The sequence below is a fragment of the Montipora capricornis genome, chromosome 12 (genome assembly GCF_036669925.1).
Source record: "Montipora capricornis isolate CH-2021 chromosome 12, ASM3666992v2, whole genome shotgun sequence".
NCBI lineage: Eukaryota > Metazoa > Cnidaria > Anthozoa > Scleractinia > Acroporidae > Montipora > Montipora capricornis.
In genome coordinates this window covers 7,411,888-7,422,791 of record NC_090894.1, presented here as the reverse complement: position 1 = coordinate 7,422,791, position 10,904 = coordinate 7,411,888, and the positions used below count along the sequence as shown (strand labels likewise).

The 10,904-nt window shown below is 36.5% G+C and overlaps 1 long non-coding RNA gene across 1 annotated transcript; it reads left to right on the top strand.

The window, feature by feature from the left end:
* Window positions 1-8,454: 8,454 nt before the first annotated feature.
* On the top strand, window positions 8,455-9,697 carry LOC138027571 (uncharacterized). The gene is made up of 2 exons (XR_011127475.1): window positions 8,455-8,657; window positions 9,396-9,697. It is a non-coding gene; the product is annotated as an uncharacterized lncRNA (long non-coding RNA).
* Window positions 9,698-10,904: the final 1,207 nt, after the last annotated feature.

The following is a 10,904-nucleotide window of genomic DNA, read 5'->3' as shown; positions in this document are numbered from 1 at the left end:
CTATTTTTTTAGCCTTCCGAAGTTCCACCAAAAAATCGGCGATTTTCGAAGATTTTCCTTTGGTCCCCCTTTTGCTACTTTGCAAAAAATGGCCATTTTCGATACTTTTAGAAAAAGTGTTATTTCTCGTCTAATAGGTCTTTTTCATGCGCCTTTTTGCATAGTTCAAATCTACAATAGTTTAGCTTTCGATCCATACTAATTAGGCCATTGTACGACTTGTATTTCCTTTATTTTTAGCCTTCCGAAGTTCGACCAAAAAATCGGCGATTTTTAAAAATTTTCCTTTGGTCCCCCCTTTGCTACTTTGCCAAAAATGGCCATTTTCGATACTTTTAGAAAAAGTGTTATTTCTCGTCTAATAGGTCTTTTTTCATGCGGTTTTTTGCATAGTTCAAATCTACAATAGTTTAGCTTTCGATCCATACTAATTAGGCCATTGTACGACTTGTATTTCCTATTTTTTTAGCCTTCCGAAGTTCGACCAAAAAATCGGCGATTTTTGAAAATTTTCCTTTGGTCCCCCCTTTGCTACTTTGCCAAAAATGGCCATTTTCGATACTTTTAGAAAAAGTGTTATTTCTCGTCTAATAGGTGTTTTTTCATGCGGTTTTTTGCATAGTTCAAATCTACAATAGTTTAGCTTTCGATCCATACTAATTAGGCCATTGTACGACTTGTATTTCCTATTTTTTAGCCTTCCGAAGTTCGACCAAAAAATCGGCGATTTTTGAAAATTTTCCTTTGGTCCCCCCTTTGCTACTTTGCCAAAAATGGCCATTTTCGATACTTTTAGAAAAAGTGTTATTTCTCGTCTAATAGGTCTTTTAAATGCGGTTTTTTGCATAGTTCAAATCTACAATAGTTTAGCTTTCGATCCATACTAATTAGGCCATTGTACGACTTGTATTTCCTATTTTTTTAGCCTTCCGAAGTTCGACCAAAAAATCGGCGATTTTTGAAAATTTTCCTTTGGTCCCCCCTTTTCTACTTTGCCAAAAATGGCCATTTTCGATACTTTTAGAAAAAGTGTAATTTCTCGTCTAATAGGTCTTTTTTCATGCGGTTTTTTGCATAGTTCAAATCTACAATAGTTTAGCTTTCGATCCATACTAATTAGGCCATTGTACGACTTGTATTTCCTATTTTTTTAGCCTTCCGAAGTTCGACCAAAAAATCGGCGATTTTTGAAAATTTTCCTTTGGTCCCCCTGTGCTACTTTGCCAAAAATGGCCATTTTCGATACTTTTAGAAAAAGTGTTATTTCTCGCCTAATAGGTCTTTTTTCATGCGGTTTTTTGCATAGTTCAAATCTACAATAGTTTAGCTTTCGATCCATACTAATTAGGCCATTGTACGACTTGTATTTCCTATTTTTTTAGCCTTCCGAAGTTCGACCAAAAAATCGGCGATTTTTGAAAATTTTCCTTTGTTTGCTACTTTGCCAAAAATGGCCATTTTCGATACTTTTAGAAAAAGTGTTATTTCTCGCCTAATAGGTCTTTTTTCATGCGGTTTTTTGCATAGTTCAAATCTACAATAGTTTAGCTTTCGATCCATACTAATTAGGCCATTGTACGACTTGTATTTCCTATTTTTTTAGCCTTCCGAAGTTCGACCAAAAAATCGGCGATTTTTGAAAATTTTCCTTTGGTCCCCCCTTTGCTACTTTGCCAAAAATGGCCATTTTCGATACTTTTAGAAAAAGTGTTATTTCTCGCCTAATAGGTCTTTTTTCATGCGGTTTTTTGCATAGTTCAAATCTACAATAGTTTAGCTTTCGATCCATACTAATTAGGCCATTGTACGACTTGTATTTCCTATTTTTTTAGCCTTCCGAAGTTCAACCAAAAAATCGGCGATTTTTGAAAATTTTTTCTGGTCCCCCCTTTGCTACTTTGCCAAAAATGGCCATTTTCGATACTTTTAGAAAAAGTGTTATTTCTCGCCTAATAGGTCTTTTTTCATGCGGTTTTTTGCATAGTTCAAATCTACAATAGTTTAGCTTTCGATCCATACTAATTAGGCCATTGTACGACTTGTATTTCCTATTTTTTTAGCCTTCCGAAGTTCGACCAAAAAATCGGCGATTTTTGAAAATTTTCCTTTGGTCCCCCCTTTGCTACTTTGCCAAAAATGGCCATTTTCGATACTTTTAGAAAAAGTGTTATTTCTCGCCTAATAGGTCTTTTTTCATGCGGTTTTTTGCATAGTTCAAATCTACAATAGTTTAGCTTTCGATCCATACTAATTAGGCCATTGTACGACTTGTATTTCCTATTTTTTTAGCCTTCCGAAGTTCGACCAAAAAATCGGCGATTTTTGAAAATTTTCCTTTGTTAGCCCCTGTGCTACTTTGCCAAAAATGGCCATTTTCGATACTTTTAGAAAAAGTGTTATTTCTCGTCTAATAGGTCTTTTTTCATGCGGTTTTTTGCATAGTTCAAATCTACAATAGTTTAGCTTTCGATCCATACTAATTAGGCCATTGTACGACTTGTATTTCCTATTTTTTTAGCCTTCCGAAGTTCGACCAAAAAATCGGCGATTTTTGAAAATTTTCCACTTTGCCAAAAATGGCCATTTTCGATACTTTTAGAAAAAGTGTTATTTCTCGTCTAATAGGTCTTTTTTCATGCGGTTTTTTGCATAGTTCAAATCTACAATAGTTTAGCTTTCGATCCATACTAATTAGGCCATTGTACGACTTGTATTTCCTATTTTTTTAGCCTTCCGAAGTTCGACCAAAAAATCGGCGATTTTTGAAAATTTTCCTTTGGTCCCTTCTTTGCTACTTTGCCAAAAATGGCCATTTTCGATACTTTTAGAAAAAGTGTTATTTCTCGTCTAATAGGTTTTTTTTCATGCGGTTTTTTGCATAGTTCAAATCTACAATAGTTTAGCTTTCGATCCATACTAATTAGGCCATTGTACGACTTGTATTTCCTATTTTTTAGCCTTCCGAAGTTCGACCAAAAAATCGGCGATTTTTGAAAATTTTCCTTTGGTCCCCCATTTGCTACTTTGCCAAAAATGGCCATTTTCGATACTTTTAGAAAAAGTGTTATTTCTCGTCTAATAGGTCTTTTTTCATGCGGTTTTTTGCATAGTTCAAATCTACAATAGTTTAGCTTTCGATCCATACTAATTAGGCCATTGTACGACTTGTATTTCCTATTTTTTTAGCCTTCCGAAGTTCGACCAAAAAATCGGCGATTTTTGAAAATTTTCCGTTGCTACTTTGCCAAAAATGGCCATTTTCGATACTTTTAGAAAAAGTGTTATTTCTCGCCTAATAGGTCTTTTTTCATGCGGTTTTTTGCATAGTTCAAATCTACAATAGTTTAGCTTTCGATCCATACTAATTAGGCCATTGTACGACTTGTATTTCCTATTTTTTTAGCCTTCCGAAGTTCGACCAAAAAATCGGCGATTTTTGAAAATTTTCCTTTGGTCCCCCCCATTGCTACTTTGCCAAAAATGGCCATTTTCGATACTTTTAGAAAAAGTGTTATTTCTCGCCTAATAGGTCTTTTTTCATGCGGTTTTTTGCATAGTTCAAATCTACAATAGTTTAGCTTTCGATCCATACTAATTAGGCCATTGTACGACTTGTATTTCCTATTTTTTTAGCCTTCCGAAGTTCGACCAAAAAATCGGCGATTTTTGAAAATTTTCCTTTGGTCCCCCCTTTGCTACTTTGCCAAAAATGGCCATTTTCGATACTTTTAGAAAAAGTGTTATTTCTCGCCTAATAGGTCTTTTTTCATGCGGTTTTTTGCATAGTTCAAATCTACAATAGTTTAGCTTTCGATCCATACTAATTAGGCCATTGTACGACTTGTATTTCCTATTTTTTTAGCCTTCCGAAGTTCGACCAAAAAATCGGCGATTTTTGAAAATTTTCCTTTGCTACTTTGCCAAAAATGGCCATTTTCGATACTTTTAGAAAAAGTGTTATTTCTCGCCTAATAGGTCTTTTTTCATGCGGTTTTTTGCATAGTTCAAATCTACAATAGTTTAGCTTTCGATCCATACTAATTAGGCCATTGTACGACTTGTATTTCCTATTTTTTTAGCCTTCCGAAGTTCGACCAAAAAATCGGCGATTTTTGAAAATTTTCCTTTGCCTTTGCTACTTTGCCAAAAATGGCCATTTTCGATACTTTTAGAAAAAGTGTTATTTCTCGTCTAATAGGTCTTTTTTCATGCGGTTTTTTGCATAGTTCAAATCTACAATAGTTTAGCTTTCGATCCATACTAATTAGGCCATTGTACGACTTGTATTTCCTATTTTTTTAGCCTTCCGAAGTTCGACCAAAAAATCGGCGATTTTTGAAAATTTTCCTTTGGTCCCCCCTTTGCTACTTTGCCAAAAATGGCCATTTTCGATACTTTTAGAAAAAGTGTTATTTCTCGTCTAATAGGTCTTTTTTCATGCGGTTTTTTGCATAGTTCAAATCTACAATAGTTTAGCTTTCGATCCATACTAATTAGGCCATTGTACGACTTGTATTTCCTATTTTTTTAGCCTTCCGAAGTTCGACCAAAAAATCGGCGATTTTTGAAAATTTTCCTTTGGTCCCCCCTTTGCTACTTTGCCAAAAATGGCCATTTTCGATACTTTTAGAAAAAGTGTTATTTCTCGCCTAATAGGTCTTTTTTCATGCGGTTTTTTGCATAGTTCAAATCTACAATAGTTTAGCTTTCGATCCATACTAATTAGGCCATTGTACGACTTGTATTTCCTATTTTTTTAGCCTTCCGAAGTTCGACCAAAAAATCGGCGTTTTTTAAAATTTTCCTTTGGTCCCCCCTTTGCTACTTTGCCAAAAATGGCCATTTTCGATACTTTTAGAAAAAGTGTTATTTCTCGCCTAATAGGTCTTTTTTCATGCGGTTTTTTGCATAGTTCAAATCTACAATAGTTTAGCTTTCGATCCATACTAATTAGGCCATTGTACGACTTGTATTTCCTATTTTTTTAGCCTTCCGAAGTTCGACCAAAAAATCGGCGATTTTTGAAAATTTTCCTTTGGTCCCCCCTTTGCTACTTTGCCAAAAATGGCCATTTTCGATACTTTTAGAAAAAGTGTTATTTCTCGCCTAATAGGTCTTTTTTCATGCGGTTTTTTGCATAGTTCAAATCTACAATAGTTTAGCTTTCGATCCATACTAATTAGGCCATTGTACGACTTGTATTTCCTATTTTTTTAGCCTTCCGAAGTTCGACCAAAAAATCGGCGATTTTTGAAAATTTTCCTTTGGTACCGGAGTTGATACTTTGCCAAAAATGGCCATTTTCGATACTTTTAGAAAAAGTGTTATTTCTCGCCTAATAGGTCTTTTTTCATGCGGTTTTTTGCATAGTTCAAATCTACAATAGTTTAGCTTTCGATCCATACTAATTAGGCCATTGTACGACTTGTATTTCCTATTTTTTTAGCCTTCCGAAGTTCGACCAAAAAATCGGCGATTTTTGAAAATTTTCCTTTGGTCCCCCCTTTGCTACTTTGCCAAAAATGGCCATTTTCGATACTTTTAGAAAAAGTGTTATTTCTCGCCTAATAGGTCTTTTTTCATGCGGTTTTTTGCATAGTTCAAATCTACAATAGTTTAGCTTTCGATCCATACTAATTAGGCCATTGTACGACTTGTATTTCCTATTTTTTTAGCCTTCCGAAGTTCGACCAAAAAATCGGCGATTTTTGAAAATTTTCCTTTGGTCCCCCCTTTGCTACTTTGCCAAAAATGGCCATTTTCGATACTTTTAGAAAAAGTGTTATTTCTCGCCTAATAGGTCTTTTTTCATGCGGTTTTTTGCATAGTTCAAATCTACAATAGTTTAGCTTTCGATCCATACTAATTAGGCCATTGTACGACTTGTATTTCCTATTTTTTAGCCTTCCGAAGTTCGACCAAAAAATCGGCGATTTTTGAAAATTTTCCTTTGGTCCCCCTTTGCTACTTTGCCAAAAATGGCCATTTTCGATACTTTTAGAAAAAGTGTTATTTCTCGCCTAATAGGTCTTTTTTCATGCGGTTTTTTGCATAGTTCAAATCTACAATAGTTTAGCTTTCGATCCATACTAATTAGGCCATTGTACGACTTGTATTTCCTATTTTTTTAGCCTTCCGAAGTTCGACCAAAAAATCGGCGATTTTTGAAAATTTTCCTTTGGTCCCCCCTTTGCTACTTTGCCAAAAATGGCCATTTTCGATACTTTTAGAAAAAGTGTTATTTCTCGCCTAATAGGTCTTTTTTCATGCGGTTTTTTGCATAGTTCAAATCTACAATAGTTTAGCTTTCGATCCATACTAATTAGGCCATTGTACGACTTGTATTTCCTATTTTTTAGCCTTCCGAAGTTCGACCAAAAAATCGGCGATTTTTGAAAATTTTTTTTGGTCCCCCCTTTGCTACTTTGCCAAAAATGGCCATTTTCGATACTTTTAGAAAAAGTGTTATTTCTCGCCTAATAGGTCTTTTTTCATGCGGTTTTTTGCATAGTTCAAATCTACAATAGTTTAGCTTTCGATCCATACTAATTAGGCCATTGTACGACTTGTATTTCCTATTTTTTTAGCCTTCCGAAGTTCGACCAAAAAATCGGCGATTTTTGAAAATTTTCCTTTGGTCCCCCTTTGCTACTTTGCCAAAAATGGCCATTTTCGATACTTTTAGAAAAAGTGTTATTTCTCGTCTAATAGGTCTTTTTTCATGCGGTTTTTTGCATAGTTCAAATCTACAATAGTTTAGCTTTCGATCCATACTAATTAGGCCATTGTACGACTTGTATTTCCTATTTTTTTAGCCTTCCGAAGTTCGACCAAAAAATCGGCGATTTTTGAAAATTTTCCTTTGGTCCCCCCTTTGCTACTTTGCCAAAAATGGCCATTTTCGATACTTTTAGAAAAAGTGTTATTTCTCGTCTAATAGGTCTTTTTTCATGCGGTTTTTTGCATAGTTCAAATCTACAATAGTTTAGCTTTCGATCCATACTAATTAGGCCATTGTACGACTTGTATTTCCTATTTTTTTAGCCTTCCGAAGTTCGACCAAAAAATCGGCGATTTTTGAAAATTTTCCTTTGCTACTTTGCCAAAAATGGCCATTTTCGATACTTTTAGAAAAAGTGTTATTTCTCGTCTAATAGGTCTTTTTTCATGCGGTTTTTTGCATAGTTCAAATCTACAATAGTTTAGCTTTCGATCCATACTAATTAGGCCATTGTACGACTTGTATTTCCTATTTTTTTAGCCTTCCGAAGTTCGACCAAAAAATCGGCGATTTTTGAAAATTTTCCTTTGGTCCCCCCTTTGCTACTTTGCCAAAAATGGCCATTTTCGATACTTTTAGAAAAAGTGTTATTTCTCGTCTAATAGGTCTTTTTTCATGCGGTTTTTTGCATAGTTCAAATCTACAATAGTTTAGCTTTCGATCCATACTAATTAGGCCATTGTACGACTTGTATTTCCTATTTTTTTAGCCTTCCGAAGTTCGACCAAAAAATCGGCGATTTTTGAAAATTTTTTCTGGTCCCCCCTTTGCTACTTTGCCAAAAATGGCCATTTTCGATACTTTTAGAAAAAGTGTTATTTCTCGCCTAATAGGTCTTTTTTCATGCGGTTTTTTGCATAGTTCAAATCTACAATAGTTTAGCTTTCGATCCATACTAATTAGGCCATTGTACGACTTGTATTTCCTATTTTTTTAGCCTTCCGAAGTTCGACCAAAAAATCGGCGATTTTTGAAAATTTTCCTTTGGTCCCCCCTTTTAGAAAAAGTGTTATTTCTCGTCTAATAGGTCTTTTTTCATGCGGTTTTTTGCCTTGAAAATTTTCCTTTGTCAGCTGTGGAGGCTGTCGCTCGCCCGTCGTCCAAGTTCCCCTGTCAACAAGTCATGGCGTGTCAAACCTCAGATCTCTATCTGTTAATTCCGCCCGCCTGGGTCATCTTTTATCTAACGTGACTCTTTACAGTTACAGTTGCATTATGGGTAATCGTTTACTGCGCGGGACATGGTTTCCTGGCAAAAAAACAAGATAAAGTTATAGTTGAGTCTCCAAGCAGGGCATGGAATCCATTCCAAATTTAGTACAACACATGGCAAATGAGCCCTGATTCCTACTGGTGTGCTTTTGTGGCAAAGTTCTAAACAATTTACACCGGGAGCCGGCTGGAAAGTCTTAACCATAACTTGACTCCGTCTGGCTCAAGAGGCGTGCAATTCAAGCATTGCCGACCTCGTAACACCCCTTTGTTCTTCAAGGGGTGCAGGTGACTTGCGAGCTTTGAGACTTAATGATGTCTCTCCACTACCAGACGGAGAAAACGCTCTTTAACAGCCAAACAAACGCCGTGTTCTCCACCATCCCCATCGATCGATCGATCGGTCGTTACGATCAGAGATCGAGTATGCCTGGGGCAGCAATTTCACCTTGCAAGTCTCTCTGGGATTACAACGCACTGTTTTAAACAGTTTTAGATCTAGAGTTGGCAAGGGAGGCTATTTCTGACCAGAGTGTGGACCATTTGTATCACAAACTAACCCCGTCTTTGGCTGTTGAAAGGAAGTAACTTTGTGTGGACTGGAATGGACTTTCGGTAATTTAGATCCCTTCTGTTTCCCGCGCAACATGGGTTCGGCAAAACGGTATGTGCATTTTACTGTGAACCTGGCTGGGTCTGCTGTGTTTTATTGGCTTTTGCTCTGCTACTTTGACCGGTTTGAGTCTCCTTTTGGCCAATCAACCAAAGGAAACAGTAGTCAGTAGTGTAGGCGTACGTCTATCGATGGAATCAGGCTTCTGATACACGTAAAAACATCCGCTTGCCGTTAAACAATACAAGTTTCAATCTCTTTGAGTCCTGGATCAAATTGTTTCACTGTCCACCTTCATATCGATTGCTTTCATCAATCCACTAGTCATCATGCTAAAAATAGGTGCAATTAATGCACAAATGCAATTACAAGTGTCATTCCTTCATTTCATTCACAATCAGCACTTTACGTGTGGCCGTTCCATTTAATATCCACACCCCCTCCCCTATGGATGAGGTCCCTGAGAATTCAACCGCTAAGAAAAAGATCAAAGTGGTGACACAAAACACCCCTCTGAAATAGGCCAAGTGTTCTACTCCCCCTCAAAAAAAGGGCTATTTTGTGCCTTACCCTTCAGAAAAATATGGCAAGATCAAAGGATGCCGACTGACTTACCCCCTAGGAAATGACTTTGGTGACCCCCATCAGAAAGTTTCATCCATTGGGAGGGGGGGGAGGGGAGGGGGGACTGGATATTAAATGGATGGCCCCATGCTTTATAAATGAATATGTACATCAAATTACTGATTCTTTTACTGATTTTGTGCAGTAACTTTACATTTTATCCAGACACTATTCGCGATACCTGCGGTGTGGTTCCAATCTGTGATGATCAGATTATGTACTTTAGTGGCAGTTCTTGAACAGATTTCAGCAGTATTAAATGTAACAATTCACTTCCATAGTTTCATAATTTTGCAACATTTTGTATTTATAACTAGTTTTTCGTGAAAGACCAGATTGTCCAAAATAGTGTATTTGCATTGTAAAGCTGAGCTCAGAGGCTGCTTGTAATACTTAGCTTTTAATTTGCTTCGCAACCGAAAACCCTAAAATGATATATTACGATAAAATAAAGAAATGAAATGAAATGTCTTTCGACTTTATTTTTTGAACCTTTTTGTATCAGTTCATTCATAAAAAACAAGCCCTTTTAGATTAATAAGTGTAATGTAATCAGTTTTCTTTTAGATTATGATAAATATTTTATCTCACAGTCTTACAAAATTCCAAAACTCTATGTTGTCACTTGGCTTCACTCAACCTTGACGATGGGGCCTAATAAGGCAATTGTCAGGTTTGGTCAGCGCACTCACCTAATTTGATGCACGCACAGTTCTCAATGGGTGGTTTTCACGTTACATCATCGCCGCCATGTTGGTGGACGAAAACAAAAGATCTCTCATTAGCTCCTGTTGTCCGTCCACGAGCCAGCAATTGCACATTTCAGCATTGTTATCTGTGTCTCTCGAGATTGGTTGCAAACCACCTATAAGCGTCTCGCCAACTTCAACATTACTCATGTCTCGGAATACAGACAATTATTGAATTTTCAACCTCGGTGAATGTATTTCTCGTGCTCTGATTGGTTCACACTGAAAAAGGGTTCTACACCCGTGTCTGATTTTTAAAAAACTACTGACACTTTTTCATAATTATTTTATATCACTCTACATGTTTATTCATTTTAAAGTGTCACGCATCTCCTACAAATAGTTTTGGTTATTGAAATCAGCTCAAGTACCTTACTTTCACCTTATATGGCGCTAAGCGTTACTAAGCTAAATTTCTTTCGTCGGAAAGCGAAATTTCTCTCTGAATAAAGCAAAAAAAACCTTGTTGTGGAAAGTTTAGATCAATTCCGACGTTTAGGAGCATGCGAAAGGCAAGAAATGTAATAAGCCTGCGTCTGTCTGACCACAAGGTATTACACAACAGGGGCGGATTTAGGGGGGGGGGGGGGGGCGAGGCGGCCGTGGCCCCCCCTTTCAGTTCGTCGGAGATTTTTTTTTTGTCAAAAGATACAATAATTTTATCATTTTGTAAGCAGTCTGTTGGAGCTTTTGATTTTTTTAGCTAAAGCGTGATTTTTCGCTAATAGTATGACCAAAGTTGTGCGAATACTCTCAACTTACAGGCTCTAATATTATCCTTTCAAAAGGAAGAAGACTGGATGCGAAATACTTGTCTACAGTCAACCTATCTTAGAGAGACGGTAACAACGTAAAATCTTAATGCCTATATATATAATTATATATATTTTGTGACTTTGAAGCGAAGAGTCAAAAACCATGCATC